Source organism: Vicia villosa, unplaced genomic scaffold (assembly GCF_029867415.1).
Source record: "Vicia villosa cultivar HV-30 ecotype Madison, WI unplaced genomic scaffold, Vvil1.0 ctg.000505F_1_1, whole genome shotgun sequence".
In the NCBI taxonomy this organism is placed as follows: Eukaryota; Viridiplantae; Streptophyta; class Magnoliopsida; order Fabales; family Fabaceae; genus Vicia; species Vicia villosa.
This window is the reverse complement of record NW_026705240.1, coordinates 643,809-663,785: the sequence shown is the minus strand read 5'-3', so window position 1 is coordinate 663,785 and position 19,977 is coordinate 643,809.

Genomic DNA, 19,977 nt, shown 5'->3' with positions numbered 1-19,977 from the left:
TTCAATTGAAAATTCAAAACAACATTCATTCAAATCAATTTTCTTACATAAAATTAATTATTCAAGAAATGAAAATGATGAAATATAAGTAATCATGATACATATCTTTCTTGGAAACAAAGAAGTAAATACATAATGATTCTAAATTCCATTAAGGATATCAAGCTTATATGTCAAGACAGAGACAATTAAGGATTAATTTTTTAAATTATAACTTTTAAATAGGAGATGTTTAATTTTCTACTAAAGCTCTTTTGATTTCTATGATTTCTATTACTTGGAAACCCAAAGATTATGACAAACTAAATGTGAATAGTTTTAATATCTTCTCATTTAACAATACTGAAAATAATATATATATATATATATATATATATATATATATATATATATATATATATATATATATATATATATATATATATATATATATATATATATATATATATATATATATATATATATAAAAGAAGGATATTCTTACTCCAAGAGTAAGTTATTAACACTTATTGCAAATCTAGACAATTGATTCTTCTCAATCTAATGATTAAAAATAATAAGTAATAGTTTTCTGTCTCCATATTTAATTAAATATTATTTTTAACCTGTAAATTGGGAAGAATCAATTGTCTAGCTTTGGAGGAAGTGTTAATAACTTACTCTTGGAGTAAGAATATCTCTCCCCATATATATATATATATATATATATATATATATATATATATATATATATATATATATATATATATATATATATATATATATATATATATATATATATATATATATATATATATATATATATATATATATACTTTGCTGCAAAGTTTGGCAATCTTTATATGGCATATGTTTTTGATGTGTATGGAATTTAGAACGCAAGTAAATGATCACCTATATGTGTAGCTAGTCTTTAAAATGGGAAGCACATGAAGTTAGGTCTTTATTCCAAGTGGCAAAAAATCATGTAACAAAATTATTATATAGCCATCATAGCTGGGGATCACAATACTTAACTTCAAAGCTTCATAAATGTTTAATATTATATTTTAAATTTTGTGCCAGACAGTATAGCAAGAAAAATATAACTATGTAAATAACTAACAAAATGTATATATATGTTTTATATAAACTCCAAATCTTAAAAAAGTAATTTTAACCAAACAAAAATAATTAACCATGCTACTTGCTAACAATAGTGAGAGAAGAGTAATAAAAATAATAAAAATAAAATGAGGCATTGGATTGCAATATTAAAATATCACTATAACTAGTTTCTAAAACCAAAGAAGAATAATTTACACAAGCATGTAAGTAAATTAAGGGTATAATGATAATAAAGTTTATAGGAAAGAACATGAACAAACAAAAGAGCAAGTGGTGTAAGAAGCTGATACTCACAAGAAACAATGGAGGTTTTAGAGATTGATAGAAACCTAGGTATATGAGTTTTATATATATACAAGAGAAGAGGAAATTCCAGATTTTATATAGTAATTCACATAACTTGTTATGAAGTCAATGTTTAGGTCTTGTTCTCTTTTAAGCAATTATGTTTTCATAGACACACTCATGAACTATGTTCCAGGTGGAAGGAGAGAAAGATGCATACAAATGTAGGTAGTGATAATTAAGTTGTGGATTCCAAGATAAAAAAATTAAGCAATTTAAAAATTAAAAAAAAAAAAATTAATAAGCTTGGCGTGTGTATTTTCTTGATGTAATGTTATTATTAAATTGTGACAGAGAGAGAAAAAAAAGCATGTGTATGTCTTTGAAAAACAAGACAAATAAGCATGCGGATGCCACAAGATTGGAAATATGAGTTGAGATACTATTTGATACGAGAGAAATAAAAAATAGGGGTGTTTATTTGGTTCGGACAAATCCGAACTAAATTAGAATTCAAATCAAATCATAGTGTTTGGTTCAGACACTTTTTTAGTTCGGGTAAAAATCGAACCAAATCAATGAAATTCGATGTTAATTGGTCCGGGCATTGGATTTTTAAAACTCTACCCGCAGACCTGTCTACCTGAATCAACCATAACTCATTTGTATAATTTTATCATAATTATCATGGAAATTAGTATAAAGTATTCAACTTCAAGAAGAAAAAAAATGAAATTTCATTTGTGACATTTAGAATCTATACGGAGAAATAAAAAATTAGGAATTTTATATAGTTATTGAAATTTAGTTGGTATAAATTAGATATTTTTAAAAAATATTTGTGCACATTTGTTTTTAGTATATCCGATCAATCAAACTCAAACCAACCATTTGTTTCTCGATTTGGTTTGGGCTTTATCGAAAAAATGTGCAAATTCAATCCAAACCAATCTATATATTTTTGATCGGTTTGGACGTCGAATTCTCTCAAAACCAAATCAAACAAGTGATGGATAGTCAGTACCATACTTAATATGAGAATATAAAAGTATCATTAAAAAAAATTTAGAGAAGAAACTCTGTTAAAAGGAAGAAAAAAGCAAACAAATGATTTTATTGTTAACGCTTTCTGTTGAAACTTTCAACCATTTGTATTTGTGTTTAGACTTATTTACACTCTTTCTGTTAGGTTTTCTCATGTGGATGTGGACTTGGTGGTGGCTGAGTTAGATGAGAATACGAGTCCAGGTCTAGATAGTTTTGAAGGATAGAAAAACACTTAGAAAGGGGGGGGATTGAATAAGTGTGACTTAAAATCTTGAGCGATAAAAATAAAATGCACAATTATTTTTATCCTGGTTCGCTGTTAACGAAGCTACTCCAGTCCACCCCCGCAGAGATGATTTACCTCAACTGAGGATTTAATCCACTAATCGCACGGATTACAATGGTTTTCCACTTAGCCGCGACTAAGTCTTCCAGAGTCTTCTGATCACAACCTGATCACTCCAGGAACAACTGCTTAGTTCACTCCTAAGACTTTTCTAGAGTCTACTGATCAACACGATCACTCTAGGCTTAGTTCACTCCTAAGACTTTCTGCTCAGCCAACTGCCAAGACTTCCTGCTCAGCCAACTGCCAAGACTTCCTGCTCAGCTAACTGCTAAGACTTCCTAGAGTATACTGATCAACTGATCACTCTAGTTCCTTACAACTTAATGTAATCTATTCAAGAGTTTACAAATGCTTCTTAAAAGCGATAATCACAACTGTGATATTTCTCTTACAATTTAAGCTTAATCTCACTAAGATATTACAACAGCAATGTAGTGAGCTTTGATGAAGATGAAGATTCTGAGTTTTGATTTGAACAGAGTTTCAGCAAGTGAATTTGAATTGTATTGGTGCGAAAATCGTTCACCTTGCTTCTCATCAGAACTTCATATTTATAGGCGTTGAGAAGATGACCGTTGAATGCATTTAATGCTTTGCGTGTTCCGTACAGCTTTGCATTTAATGTTATACGCTTTTGTCAACTACCTCGAGCCTTGTTCACGCTGTGTCTACTGACGTAGCCTTTAGTAGCTTTAACGTTCCTTTTGTCAGTCAGCGTAGTCTGCCACGTGTACTTCCTTCTGATCTGATGTTTGTGAATACGACGTTTGAATATCATCAGAGTCAAACAGCTTGGTGCACAGCATCTTCTGACCTTGAAGTGCTTCTGAGCGTGATACCATCTTCTGATCTTCAGTGCTTCTGATCTCATGTTCTTCTGATGCTTCCATAGACCCATGTTCTGATTCTGCTTCGACCATCTTCTGATGTCTTGCCAGACCATGTTCTGATGTTGCATGCTGAACCATTTGAGACACATCTTCTGAGCGCTGAATTATGCGTACTCTTTATATATATTTCCTGAAAGGGAAATTGCATTGGATTAGAGTACCATATTATCTTAAGCAAAATTCATATTATTGTTATCATCAAAACTAAGATAATTGATAAGAACAAATCTTGTTCTAACAAGTTTTAATTTTTTAAGAGACTCTGAGACGTTATTAAAGAGCATGTTTATCTCTTGTTTGATTAGTTTTTTGTCAATGAAGTTCTTCCAAGGAGTTTGTTGTTATTGGTTGAAAATGTATAATGTCGCATGCAGGTATACATGTATGTTTTAAGTAGCAGGTGATAGAATAGTAGGGGCGAACTCATTGGGATTGGAAAATAACTTAGAATGATTTTGTAAAGAACTATCTTTTGTAAATAGGCAAGAGCAAGATAAAAATAGTCTATGGTTGTCCCAGGTTCAGTTTACTAGCAAACAATGTCAAAAGTAGTTTCGAGAAAGTAAATGAGTTTAATAATAAAGAGCATGTTGGCCAATGATCCATTAGTATAACTTGTTATTACATGGACATGATGTGTTATGTCTTGTCATAAGAGGTCAGAAAGTGATCTAAACGTGTATCTCTACAATATCATAAGCATATACATTAAAACAAGTGGACAAATCTCTAAGCCTCGCTCGTAGCCTTAACGTGTGTCTGGATTTATTTTAAATTTTCTTTATGATTGTAGCTCTTTATCTCTAAAGTAGCTAATCTAGAGAATATTTCTATCCTACTATTTTCTATCTGTTTATCAAGAAATCATCTTGTTGCTGGATCTCTCACAACAACAAGCTTGTATCTTTTCCCAAGTTGATAAGTTAAAGAAGTAGATTTATAACAGTTTAACACATGATAAAACAAAGCATTAATAACACATCATTTAACATAAAATACTATATTATATGAACTTCTCATTGCTCAACATTCTCATACCCCAAAATTTGCCCTCCCCATTTCATTTTCAATGACTTAAGGCTCAAGGGTTTACTCAAGGCATTCTCCAAATCAAGGGCCTCCTGAACTAGGGTTTTGCATTCTCCTAAGAAAAGTGATGAATCAAGGTCTCCAATGGATTTCATATGGCTCATTATGTTTCAAAATATATCCATGTCAAAAGTCAAGCTTCAATTCCAAGGATTGTTCATTCAGATGCTCAGATAGTCAACAGTCGACTAGTTTGACCTAAAAGTCAACTATGGTCAAATCAAAGTCAAAACTCCTGATTTTTTGTCAACATCAACCTCTTGAAATATTATTCATCATTTGATCAAGGGTTGATCATGATCTATCAAGGGAAGCTTCAAAATCAACAAATCTCAAGGTTGCTAAATTAGGGTTTCTAGGAGAAAAGTCAACCCAACTTTGATTGGCCATAACTTTCACATGGAGTATCAAAAATTTCCCAACCAAAGCCTATTCTGAAGGAAATTGGATTCTCTACAACTTTGCCTCTCACATGCCAAGGCCAAAAATGCTTCATTTGAGATATATGGTACAAAAGATTATAGGTCATTTTCAAAAGTCAACCAAAAGTAGTTTTTTGTCAAAGGCCATATCATCAAGATAAAATCTTCAAATTAAAAATATGTTCCAAAGTGGATTGTAGAGGACATCTTGAGGCTTCCAAAAAGTCCTAGAACTCTTCCATATCTAAAAAATTGAGGGAGATATGCCTTGTCAAAGTTGGGCAATTTGGGAGGCAAAATGTGAAATAAAAGTTATTCAAATTGGAGTTTCTTGCAAATGGGCCCAACTTTTTAAGGATTCAATCTTGATCCACAAGTTATCCAAGACTCCAAATGTTATTGCCACGAATTTATATGGTTTATTGGATTTATTATGAATTTTTATTCAATTTAAAGAAGATTAAAATCAAATAAATCAAGGGAAAATCAAAGATATGATTCAAATCCATATTCCAATCATATTCAATCAATATTTAAGTCATATTGTATATCCAAATTCGTGCACATGGTAATTGGAAAGATTAAATGGAATTTGAACCAATTTAGAAAGATTTCAAAACTTATTTCAATCAAGTTTCAATCAAATCTTTTTCATGGGAAATACTTGATTCAATCCAAATATGTTGACCTAAATCAATCCCCTATAAGTATATAAGAATTTCAGATGCCAGGCAGGGGATTGGACTGTCAAGCGTACGTTGGAGCTTCCAAAATTTTCAAGAATGAGCCAAGGTTGGTTTTGGAGATAGGAGTAAATTCAAAGCATTTAAAGGATTCAAACACGTTCCTTAATGATTCATGAAGCTATTTGGATCATCATCAGACCTTCAAGCGCTCGGAATTGTCCCCAAGCCCTCACGGTTTGGTCAAATATTCTCTAACTCGATTTCATCTTTTTATGTGTCCTAAACGAATTTCGATTGCATATTTGTGATTATCGTTATGATGTGGGTGATTCTGGAAAATTAATTGCATTTCTTAGCTTGTATGAACGATGTGCCATGGTTAGGGTTTGAGAGCTTGAATGAGGAATTTTTGTTTTAGGATGAATCACTTGAAATTGCAGGTACCAATGAGTTGAGAAGGATGAGATAAACTCATTCATGGTTTCAAATATGATTTTTGTTACGTGTGTGTGATTTTATGTGCTTGCAGATCTATAGCGATGAACAATGGCCGTAGGAAGAACACAGAACCTAAAACGACGGTTTTGGGGAAGAAGGTGAATGCGTGGCTCGTGCCCATTGGTCTATTTTGAATTTCGCGCATTTTTTTATCATCTACCATATGTCTCATATATTATTTAACGATTGTATTTATTAAACAAATGAAAAGCGCAACACATATGGCAAAGGGGTAGTTTGTGAATCATGGAGAGCCTGGGTTCGATACCCAGGGAAGACTTTTTCTTTTACGTTTTTTTAGGTGTCTTGGTCATCACAGATCCTGTGTGCGCTCCTAGGGGAAGGTTTATGCTACGTCCTCGCATCAGGACCCTTGAAAGACTTCAAGGATTGATCTAACGACCATGGATCTGGAGGCGCATGGTGGACACTTAGAGGACCACCACACCTGATCCAGCGCCAGGTTTTATAAATTTCTATATGTTTTATTTATTTTGATTTTGTTTATTTTCTTGTTTCTTTTTCCATTTTTTTTGTAATTACTCTTTCCTAAAATTAATTTAATTTGACCTTTTTTTTCTTCTTTTAAAACTAATGATTTCTTTTAGATTAATGATTTTTATCAGTTTGAATTTAATTAATTAAAATAAGGTAAATCATTAAGATTAATTTAATTAGGATTAGGTTTACTATAATTAGGTGTAATTCGTTATTTGTTTTAATCAAACCTATTGATTACGATAATTAAAATTCTTCTTTAATTTTTTAATCGTTTTAATCAAACTAATTGGTTGCGATGGTTAATAATAAAATAATTTAAATAACCTATTAAAACACATCAATTTGCTAACGGTGATAATCGAATTAATCGATTAAAATAATTAGCAATTCCTATAAATCTATTAATTATGGTGATTAAATATATTAATCATCGCGATTAATAGAACATACTATAATCAGGGTTGTACGCAATTTTAAAACACTCTTTCATTTTCAAATTACGGATTTCCAAAACTGCGATAAGGTAATTCAAAATACCTTGCAAACTGCGGATTTCAAAGCTACGATAAGGTAATTCAAAATACCTTCAAATACATTCATATCAAATCTAAGGCGTACAATCCTGCCCCGAACTACGTTGACTCTGATCCTCCATAAGGAGGTACGTAGGCACTTGGATAACCAAGGCAAGTCCCCTTCCCCAAAACCTAAATTCATTCAAATCTCACTTTTTGCCCTATTCATTTCCTTATCTATAAACCTTAACATTTAGCCACAAACCTTTGCCTTAAACTCAAAACCTTAGGAAAGGGTTAAGGGTGCCTAACACCTTCCCTTGACCTGAATATAATAACTTACCTCGAATCTCTTAACTGCGTAGGGTTTCCTATTCGCCCTGGTAGAATAGGTGGCGACTCTAAAATCTTAATTTTTAGGGCAGGTTGCTACAGCTGGCGACACTGCTGGGGATAACACTAATGGTGAATTATTATGCTCCTAGGTTTTGGCAGGGTTTAGGTTTTTGGTTAATTATTTAGGTTTTTAGTTAATTATCAGGGTTTGGTTAATTTACCAAGGTTAGGGTTTTGGATTAGGATTTAGGTTTTTTTCTTTTTATTAATAAATATTTAAATTTTTTAATTTATTTATTTACAATTTTTTCTATTTACAGTGATTTTTTACAATAATTTAAATAAATATTGGTTTATTGCATATTTATTTTATTGTATTTTTTGGATATAAATTGTTGTTTTTATATTTCTGGGCTATATATAAATTGTGGTTAAAACATAAGTGTGAGAATTATCCTTAAGACCAGGGGGGACTTGCATCGCCTACGAATCTTATTGATAATTCCACTCAAAGTGGGTTGAATATCCAGAAATGTCCAAAACGAGGCTTGACTTTGTTGAGGGCAGAACTTGTTATTTGGCTGATCTCTCTGAGAACCTACCCCTAAAACTCGAACCTCATAGGCAAATGAGTTGTTCTAAAACCCAAAGAGACTAAAAGTCTCGGAGGCTACGAACGGCCCCATGAGACCCTTTTTAGAACATACCCATGGGAAGGGTAGACTCCCTAAGTCGTCATGTCGAACCTATGAACTTAGGGTTAGGTGCTTATTATATATGTTTGTAATTTATATACTACGAATATTTGTGTTTTAATTCTGCAGGCCTCTCTATGCGTTCCCTAACCCGTGGGGATTCTATTTCCAAGATCATGTCCTTCCCACGAAGGACATTTCTATTTATGCACGTCAATTGGCCTCTCGATGGTCATGAGACCTAGTGGCTGTCTTGAACATTCACCTCGAGCCTACATCTACGCACTCCCTAGCCGGTAGGGATTCTACTTCTAAGGTCGCATTCTTCGCACGAGGGGCAACTTAGTTAGCATACGTCGATTGGCATCTCGATGGATATGAGATCTAGTGACTGTCTTTAACGGTCACCCCATGCTTGCTCTCGCGCACCCCCTAACTTGTAGGGTTTGTATTTCCATTTATACATCTTCCATCCCTAGCCTGTAAGGATTTCACTTTGTTTGAATCGTCCTTAGATAGTTTGTGTTCCGCATAAAGAACCTTTCCATGAGGGACAACTTCGTAAGTGCACGTCAAACGGCCTCTCGATGGCCATGAGATTTGGTGACTGTTTTGAATGGTCAACAGCTGCTACCTTCTGCATACTCCCTAATCTAAGGGATTTCTATTGGCGCGTCATAATATCTAGCTTGCAAGGATTTCGCTAGGGTTTTATGTCACCTCAAAATCCGCATAGGCTATCCTTATGATTATATATGTCGCACGTCTGCATTGCATATAAGGACTCACCATATACGCAAAAAAAGGGAGTCTTTTGCATACACATGCATTTGCATTTTCATGCATTCATACATTTACATTGGCATTTGCATTTCTACCTTCGCCCGTATTCGAACTTACCGTGCTAGCCGATTTCCCGAGACTCGCGAAGAAAATCAAAAGGATCATAAACTATGGAGAAAGGAGGATAAATTATTGGAAATGAGCTTGGTCTGACAAAGGAAAAAGAGGATGTCTTTCACCATGTCAGCCACATATTCAGGCCTCTTCGTAATAGGATTGTAAATACAATAAAGGTTATCATCGAGCAAGGATCAGTTCAACAAAGAAGTTCCCCCATAGATACACTCAAGAGGTATCTAGGCATAAAAGGGTTCATCTTAGAACATATCAAAGCTTACAAGGACGCTCTATGATAACTTAGGGGGGCAAGGTTTAGTCCAACTAGGGAAATATCCTGAACAAAGATGCATAATTACGATAGAGAGAAGGCGACATATGTTAGCTCCACACCAAGGGGAATAAGGGTCGTAGGTTTTCTTTATCAAGTTGCAAATACTGAAGATTGCAAACGGTATGATGCTACCCTTAGAAAAAGCGAAAGAGGTTCAGTCAAAGGAAACTCATGAAGTTCCGAACGACGAAAACCCACCGCTAACAATTTATTGCCGACAGGTTTGACATGCCCAAGGAGAGTTCGAGGTTACCCTTTACTTCTACAAGTCTAGGAACTAAGGAGTAAAACAAAGTCATTGGATTAACAAAGGAGATTGCCCCTAAGATCAATAGGTGTTTATCATGTCAAAATTGCAACCCCTACGATCGCTAAGTGTTACTTGGGATAAAAGTTGTACCTTCAGATTAACAATTCTAATGGGATGACCATGCAAGTTTTGGAGTCAATTCATTTGCTTCATCACTACTACGACTTTCCACTCGCACACTTCTATTCTATTCAATTCCAAATTTAGGATTATTAACAAACATAAAGGAGAATGACGAATACAAATAACTAAATCTCGCTAAACGTATGCTTTCAAGGTAAGACCGAGCCGACGATGTACAGGCATTGTTTCAATTCCTAAACAGTGAAGATATAAGGATATTAATCCCTCGTCACCCCCTCGAGCCAGGAGTTGGAGTTTGTTTCTAATTTTCAAATAAACCTTGATTTTAACCAGGGGCGGGATAGATTTCGATCAATTCAATGGTGTATTTTGGTTGTCAAGAGAATCAGTCAATCCAAGCAAGGATTCAAGCAAAGGGTCAAGCAAAGGTTCAAGCATAAGGATCAACCAAAGCAAAGGTTCAAGCATATCTTCTTCCTCGCGTTCATCCAAGATTGAGGAAGCAATGGAGATAATATTCACAACATCTTCTTCCTCAATACATCATCGAGGGCGTATCAAAGGCGAAGCTTACAAATCAAGGTTTATGGTGTAACAGCCCGAGCCTTCGGCGTTCCCGGCACTATTACCTCATGATCTTCTCTACCCCCCTCACTAGTAGAGTTTTTGCCTTCCGTGGGAATCGAACCATGTACCCTGGGGTTCAAGTACATGTTCAATCCATTCCCACTACCACTTGAGCTAGTAGCTCAATTGGTAGTGGGAATGGATTGAACATGTACTTGAACCCCAGGGTACATGGTTCGATTCCCACGGAAGGCAAAAACTCTACTAGTGAGGGGGGTAGAGAAGATCATGAGGTAATAGTGCCGGGAACGCCGAAGGCTCGGGCTGTTACACGTGTATCACCTGCAAAGCACTGAATCACAAATCAATTTTAAAAAAACACGCGCGCGTTCTGGCCAATAGGGAGAGGCCACGTCTTCGTCTTCAACCTCTCGTCACCACTTTTAACAGCGTTTTTTTAAAAAAAGCGCTGTAATAAATCCCTCAATTTTTATCATATGAAGGAGTTCTTATACTTTTTAGAAACCTCAAGATGTCCTCTACAAGCTACTTTGGAAACTTTTTTTCATTTGGAGAAGTTATCTTGATGTTATGGCCTTTGACAAAAAACCACTTTTTGTTGACTTTGAAAATGACCTGTAATGTCTGAGCTCATATTTTTCAAATGGTGAATCCAATGACCATGGGATCAATTGCATTTGAAAGATAATTGAATTTCCTTCAAAACAAGCTTTGGTTGGAATTTTTTGAATGAATGAGGAGAGAGTTATGGTCAGTCAAAGTTCAGTTGACTTTTTAGGAGAAAACCCTAATTTTGAAACTTAGGGTTTTGTTGATTTTTGATCTTTCCTTGATGAATTATGATCAACCAATGATCAAATGATGAATCTTTTGACAAAATATGGATGTTGACAAAAAATTTCATTTTTGACTGTCTGTTGACATTTTTGGTCAAACTGGTCGTCTGTTGACTATTTGAGCTGCTGACTGTGCGTCTGAGCGAATTGAAGTTTGAAAATTTGTATGGTGGTACTTTGAGATATATGGAGGTCCATGAAATCCATTTGAGGTCTCAAAAAACTTGTTCTCCTGAATAAAAACAAAAAACCCTAGTTAGGGACTGTTTGTGTAGGAGACAGTTAAGTGTACCTGATTTTTGTGCAGTGCTGAGTCTCTGTTGATTATGTGATGTTCAGAAGACTTCTAGAACAAAAATCTTGGAATTTTTAAATGCAAAAAGATTGATTTGATTGATGGTACAAAACACGAAGAATTGCACTGTCAGCGGGTTTGACTGTCAACTGGCTGTTCGGGCATTAAAGTAACAGTTAAAGTGAAAATTCAACAGTTAAAGTTAATTTTTTCTTTTTGTTTTTTGTTGTGTTAATGGTGAAAATTTATTTACATGAGTTGTTAGAAAAACACAGACATAATAAATAAATAAAATATACTGTACGCGAACGAAATTACCGATAATAACCTTGAAAAATATTTAAGGCACAGAAAAATAAATATTTAACTGGCAGAAAACACACAAAATATTATCTGGATAATTAAACTACAGTACGACAAATAGTACGACATTTAATACTGACAGTACAAATTTTACATAATATAATGAACAGTACGACAAATAAACGGTACATTATTTGAGAACAAAAGATACGACAAACTTTAAAAATGACGATTAAAAACCCATGCTATAAATAATAACATATAGATGATTGGGAGCGTAAACAACCCAGGTCCGCATTTTTCAGGACTATGCAAACAGAAAAAGGACATGATCACCACCAAGACAGTGATGACCATAAGAAAACACGTATCCATCCACTTTGCCATTTTGCCGGGGAAGAAGAGAAAATAAATATGAGGTAGAAATTTGAGAGATGAGTTGAAATTTGATGTGAGTATTTATGGAAAGAATGAGAGGTATTTATAGAGTGAAAAGAAGGATAGAGACGTTGGGGAATGAAGTGATTCCGTACAAAAAAGGAAAATTTGAGTGGTAGTAGGATTTGAAAGAAAGTGTATGGTAGGGTTTGAAAAAGAGAGATGTGTAGAATAAAGTTAGGATTTGATTTTGAAAGAAAGAGATTTGAAAAGAAAGGAAAAGATTTTGAAAATAATAGAATATAGTACAAAAATTAGTGAGAAACAAAAAAACTAATAATAATTTACTTGTTACTAGTACAGTCTGAATCCCCGGACTCTGCGCCTGCAAAATTTAATTTTGTACCAATTGCGTCAGTACTATTTATCTGCAAATAAATCTCAAATAAACAGCGTGTGTGAAGTGATAAACAGTAATTGGCGTTTGTGTAAGAATAAATTCAACAGCGAACCAAAATACCGTATAAGAAATATTCTAAAAACCGAGTATTCAAAAAATCAGGATATTTATGAAATAAAATCCAAGATTATATGAAACTCTCAATTTTTAGACAGAAGTCTGTTGCCTTCTTTTTTGAAAAAGATGCGGGCAAATTTTGGGGTATAATAGTTGTCCCTATTCAATCTTCTTAAACCTGAAGAGACTGTTTGGAATCTGAAGGTAGAAGATGATTGAATATTTAGATGCCTTGAAAATTTGCACTTACCTCCACCCGAAGTGATGTTGGAAATTGCATTTGAATGTTGTTTGAGAAATGTTGTTGGCAGATCGAAACATTACCTGAGATGGGCTTTCAGATGCCATCTGGCCAATGTGTCGATGGTTTGTTCATCAGAATGAATCCATTGATTATATCTTGATGAAGGATTTGAAAACCTCTGCGTTGACCGTTTCGGAACCGTCCGAGGTTACCGCTTTAAGTCTTGGAGGTTGATCGTTACGGAACTGTCCAAAGTTTTTCCGCTTTAGATTTTGAAAGTTGATCTATGAGGAACCGTCTGAGGTATCAACTTTAGATCTTTGAAGGTTGATCGTTGTGGAACCGTCTGAGGTATCCGCTTTGGATCTTGAAGATTGATCGTTGTGGAACCGTCTGAGATATCTGCTTTGGATTTGGAAGATTGATCGTTGTGGAACCGTCTGAGGTATCCGCTTTGGATCTTGAAGATTGATCGTTGTGGAACCGTCTGAGGTATCCGCTTTAGATATGAAGGTAGATCATTAAGGAACCGTCTGAGGTATCGACTTAGATCTGTGTTGCTTGTTTTGAGTTGATAGGTGATTTGGAAAGAGAGATCTCTTCAGAATGAATCTTTGGCTTGATTATATCTGAGAGGAATGTTCGTCTAAATAGAATTCAGGGGAACACTGCATGTGATTGAGAACAACTTTGCTGAGGATATTCATCCACCTGAAAAACAATCAAATTAGTGACATGCCATGTCATGATGCATGTAATGTGTATGTTGAGATTCTCAATCTAAATGAGAATCGTGCATGTTATGTATGTGTTTGTCATGAAACATTATATGCTATGTATGAATATGCGCATGATGTATGATGTATGGACATGACTTATGCAGTTTAGAGCGTATCAATCTTCTGGTTGGGAAAATAAATCCCTGTTTGTTATTTTGGAAGTGAAGGCATTGTTGATTGTTGATGATATTTGCTATCTTGTTCGAGTATACTCAGCTGGGGAAATTCCTCACGGACCAGAGTACTCTGTTGAGGGATCTTTGACTACTGCTTGGGGATGAAGGTAGTTTGAAAGTTCTGATTTTGATGCCCTTTGAATGGGAATGAGAAAGATGCATAATCCTCCGATGCACTATTTGACCAAGCCTTGGTGGGGAGACCACACCTTCTGGGGATAGTGATCTTGAACAGCCCTGCTGGGGAATAAGATTTCTCGAATCACTTTGTTAGAGAGAAAAATCTAATTGAGGAATTTGCTGAGAAATACGTCTCTGTTGGGGAATTTTCTTCTGATGCTGGTTTCGGGATGATGTCCAGATGATTGGGACATTACCTGAATGCTATTCCTGTTTTTCTTATAAACATCAATCATATTCAAATGCATATGTTCATTCAAAATTATCATTGGGACGTTTATGTATTCAAAACAGAAAAAGTGAAAACGTTGATTTTGAGCATGAGCTGCATTGATTTTTGAAAAAGAGCCATAATAGGCGGATTAGTACAAGGAGACAAAAATCCTAGTAGTAGGAAATTGTCATAAAACTTTGAAAAGTACTTATAAAAGGAAATAGCTATGTGAAAACAATCCAGTCAAGTTTCAACTCTGCTATTGCCAATCTGTCTTCGAGCATCCCATCCCTCACTTGTTGGAAGAAAGTGATTGGACTGATTGGTACCTTAGATGTGTTGAATCTTGAAGGTGAGTAGGTAGCTAAACGGGACATAGTCGTACGCTTTATTCCCTAACTTTTGCCTAGGCTGCCTTTTCAGGTTTTCAGCCTACCGGGATAATTATTATTTAGTCTCTAATTTTTGCCTGGATCGCCCTTTCAGGTTTTCAATCCACCGAGACGCTCATCATTTTTTTTTGCCTAAGTCGCCCTTTCAGGTTTTCAACTTAGCGAGCTTTTAAGCGAAGTACTTTTTGACTATGTCCGCATTTACAGGGTGTGGGAAATCCTCGCCATCCATAGTGGTATGGCTCCGCCAGAGAACACCTTCTTGATTACAAACGGTCCCTCATAAGTGGGAGTCCACTTTCCTCTGGGGTCACCTTGTGGTAGGATGATGTGTTTTACAACCAAATCACCGGTTTGATATGCCTGACTTTTGACTTTCTTGTTGAAGGCTTTGATCATACGTTTTTGGTACAACTGACCATGACAAATAGCTGCGAGCCTCTTCTCATCAATCAAGTTCATCTGGTCCAACCGAGTCTGAATCCAATCGTCTTCGTCTAGATCGACTTCTTTCATAATCCTTAGGGAAGGAATCTGAATTTCAATTGGAAGAACGGCCTCTATACCATAGACTAAGGAAAATGGAGTTGCCCCTATTGAAGTACGCGCTGATGTGCGATAACCATGAAGAGCAAAAGGTAACATCTCATGCCAGTCTTTGTAGGTTACTGTCATCTTTTGTATGATCTTTTTGATGTTCTTGTTGGTAGCTTCTACCGCGCCATTCATCTTTGGTCGATATGGAGAGGAATTATGATGTTTGATCTTGAACTGTGTGCAGAGTTCAGTAATCATTCTGTTGTTTAAATTTGTGCCATTGTCTGTGATGATCCTTTCAGGGATGCCATATCGACAAATGAGATTGTGCTTGATAAATCGGGCCACCACGTTCTTGGTGACAGAAGCAAATGAAGCTGCTTCTACCCATTTGGTGAAGTAATCGATAGCGACCAGGATAAAGCGATGTCCGTTGGAGGTAGTAGGCTTGATTTCTCCAATCATATCAATACCCCACATTGCAAAAGGCCAAGGAGCCGTCAGGATGTTTAACGGGACTGGAGGTACATGTACTTTGTCTGCATATATCTGGCATTTGTGACAAATTCTGGAGTGATGATGGCAGTCTGTCTCCATGGTAGACCAGTAATAACCTGCTCTTAAGATCTTTTTAGTCATTGTATGTCCACTTGAATGAGTACCAAAGGCACCATCGTGTATATCTTCCATAATCTGTTCTGCTTCCTTCTTGTTTACACAACGAAGCAAAGTCGAGTCATGGTTGCGTTTGTACAGGATTCCATTACTTAGAAAGAATTTAGCAGCAAATCTTCTTAGAAACTTTCTATCGTTAATGGATGCCCCTTCAGGGTACTCCTGAGCTTCGAGATATCTTTTTACTTCATGGAACCATGGTTTTTCTTCCATTCCTTCGGTATCGATCTCATTGCAATAGGCTGGTTCATCCTGTTTGTAAATGGTGATCATCGGCGCCTCATTGTCCCACCTGACTTTGAACATAGATGACATGGTAGCTAGAGCATCAGCTAGTTGGTTTTCTTCGCGCGGGATATGTTCAAAAGTGATTTCTTCAAAATAAGGAATCAAACTCAGCACATATTCTTTGTAAGGAATTAGATTCGGGTGCTTCGTGTCCCATTCCTCTTTGACTTGATAAATTACAAGGGCCGAGTCTCCGTAGACCTCCAAGAACTTGATTCTTATATCGATTGCAGCTTTGAGACCCAGAATACATGCTTCATATTCGGCTATATTGTTAGTACAGTTGAATCATAATTTGGCAGTGAATGGTGTATGTCCTCCTGTAGGAGAAATGATCACAGCTCCGATGCCATTGCCAAGTGCGTTAGAAGCTCCATCAAAAACCATAGTCCACCGGGATCCTGGCTCAGGTCCTTCCTCCGGTCCTGGTTGTTTGTAGTCAGTAACTAGCATAATATCTTCATCTGGGAAGTCAAAGTTCAACGCTTGATAATCATCTACTGCTTGATGAGCCAGATGATCAGCTACCACACTTCCTTTGATTGCTTTTTGTGAAGTGTACTAGATGTCATACTCTGTTAAGATCATTTGCCATCTTGCTATTCTTCCAGAGAGAGCAGGTTTTTCGAACACATATTTGATAGGATCCATTTTGGAGATCAGGAAAGTGGTATGGTTTAGCATATACTGCCTTAGTCGGCGAGCCACCCATGCTAAGGCACAACAAGTTCTCTCGAGTAGTGTGTATCTTGTCTCACAATCGGTAAACTTTTTGCTAAGATAGTAGATCGCATGCTCTTTTCGTCCAGACTCGTCATGTTGCCCCAGTACACACCCCATTGAATCTTCTAACACGGTCAGGTACATTATCAGAGGTCTTCCTTCCACTGGAGGTAACAAGATTGGTGGTTTCTGAAGATATTCTTTGATCTTATCAAAGGCTAACTGGCATTTGTCGTTCCATTTTTCCACTTGATCTTTCTTCAACAGTTTGAATATTGGCACACAAGTAGTAGTCATATGGGCAATAAATCTGGCTATGTAGTTTAGACGTCCCAAGAATCCTCTGACTTGTTTCTCGGTACGGGGTATGGGCATTTCTTGAATGGCTTTGACCTTAGCAGGATCAACTTCAATACCTTTGCTGCTGACAATGAAACCTAAGAGTTTACCGGATCTTACTCCAAAGGTACACTTGTTCGGATTCAGTCGTAACCTGTACTTCTTGAGTCTGTCAAACAGCTTGTGCAGATGACCCAGATGTTCTTCTTCGGTGTTGGACTTTGCAATCATATCATCGACATAAACCTCTATTTCTTGATGAATCATATCATGGAACAGAGCTACCATTGCACGCATTCTTTAAACCAAAGGGCATCACTTTGTAACAAAAGGTTCCCCAGGGTGTTGTGAAGGTTGTCTTTTCCATGTCTTCGGGCGCCATCTTGATTTGATTGTACCCTGAGAATCCATCCATAAAGGAGAATACCTTGCATTGTGCAGTATTGTCAACCAGTACATCGATGTGAGGTAAAGGGAAATCATCTTTGGGGCTTGCCCGATTCAGATCTCTGTAGTCTACACACATTCTGACTTTCCCGTCTTTTTTAGGCACAGGCACTATGTTAGCTATCCATGGAGGATAACTCACAACTTTTAGAAAGCCAGCATTGAATTGCTTCTCAACCTCGTCTTTGATCTTCTTGGACATATCAGGCCTACTCCTCCGCAGTTTCTGCTTAACTGGAGTGCTACCTTCTTTGATTGGCAGGCGATGAACCACAATATCCGTGTCAAGGCCAGGCATATCTTCATAGGACCAAGCGAATATCTCAAGGTAGTCTTGTAACATTTGAATCAGTCTTTGCTTGACACTGTCTTCTAGATCAGCCCCTATCTTGACTTCTTTCTTTTCTTCGTCACTGCCCAAGTTGATAACCTCAATTGGCTCTTCATGCGGTTGTATAGTCTTTTCCTCTTGTTCTAACAGCCTTGCAAGTTCCCTTGGTACTTCACAATCTTCCTCACTTTCGTCCTCAGTTTGGTAGATCGGATTTTCAAAGTCATGACTGGCATTAGCAGAATCATTACCAACAGGATCCAGAGTGAATGTGAATCTGCATTTATTATGTGGGTGTGTGTAAGAACACATAGCTATTTCGAAAATGAATAAAGCAAAGAAAGAAAAAGGATCACAAAATTTGAATATGCAAACGTCCCATGATTTTATTGAATGAACATGATCATGATATGACAAACCCTTATAAAAAGGACCATTGTGCTTCGGGCAAGGCACCTGGCTTTTAAGTTCATGGTTCGATACTACAGGAACCATTTTTATCTTTGAACACATAAATAACGAAAACAGGAAATTGCATTTACTCCTGATCAAAGGAGATCACATCCTCAGCTTCCCAGTTGTTCAATCCATTGTTGTGAGCAGGGAGTATCCAGCTGCTCCAGTTGCAGTTGTCTTCTTCGTCTTCCACAGCATTGATTTCTTTGGTGGGGAAATGAGTTGTTGATCCTTCGGGATGTGCAAGATACTCTGCTGGATACGAGAGCCCAGGCTGAGATACCTCTGTTGGCTGAGCGAGGTACTCGATAAGATCATCCCATCCATTTGGAATGATGTCTTTTTGGAGACTTGTGCATTCTGGGGAGCAGTGTACTGTGTCAGGAAATCATTCTCGTTATTTGGTGTTTCCCAGACTTCTTTAGGAGCGACAGGGCTTGTGAATGTCATATTGTCTTCGAAATGATTGTCCCATCCAGTTGGGGTGATGTCTTCAATAGCGATCTGCGAGCTCAGGGGAGCAGAATACTTCACCATAAAGTCATACTTACCACTTGGTTCTCCTAGTGTATCCCAGACTTCTTTTGGACTAGGTGGACTTTGGTATTGCTCAGTAATGGAACTTGTGAAACTTTTGCAATCGTCAAACTGATCACCCCATCCAGTTGGGGTAATGTCTTCCATGGCAATAAAAGAACTCTGAGGTGCAGTGTACTTTACTAGAAAATCATACCTGCCGCTTGGTTCTCCCAAAGTATCCCAAACTTCCATGGAAACAGGTGGAACTTCAATTGGATATTGCTGAATAATATGGTTCAAGATCATTCCATCGTCTTCAATAGCATTCACTCCTTGGCTGATGAAATGTGACATTAATCCTCCAGAACGAGGACTTTGATCGCTCTTTTGAGTTCCATCAGCATAGCCCAGACCTAGCTTATCAAACTTGTAAGGTACATCGAGGAGTTGCCCCCACACTGTGCAACCACCTTCTTCGATCACAGCTTTGGCATCTTTGAGGGAAGCCATTGTTGGAGTTACTTTTGTAGCAGGAGTAACAGAAATGTGTTTGGTAGTAGAGACATCTGGAGGGACCACCTCAAAAGATTGGCAGGGAGTTTCGATGAATTCTCCATCCATCTCAACATACTTGGAGTTGCTCAGGTGGCTAACCACATACTCTTCTTCGCCATAAACTGTGACGACCTTGCCTTTTACCGGATACTTTAAC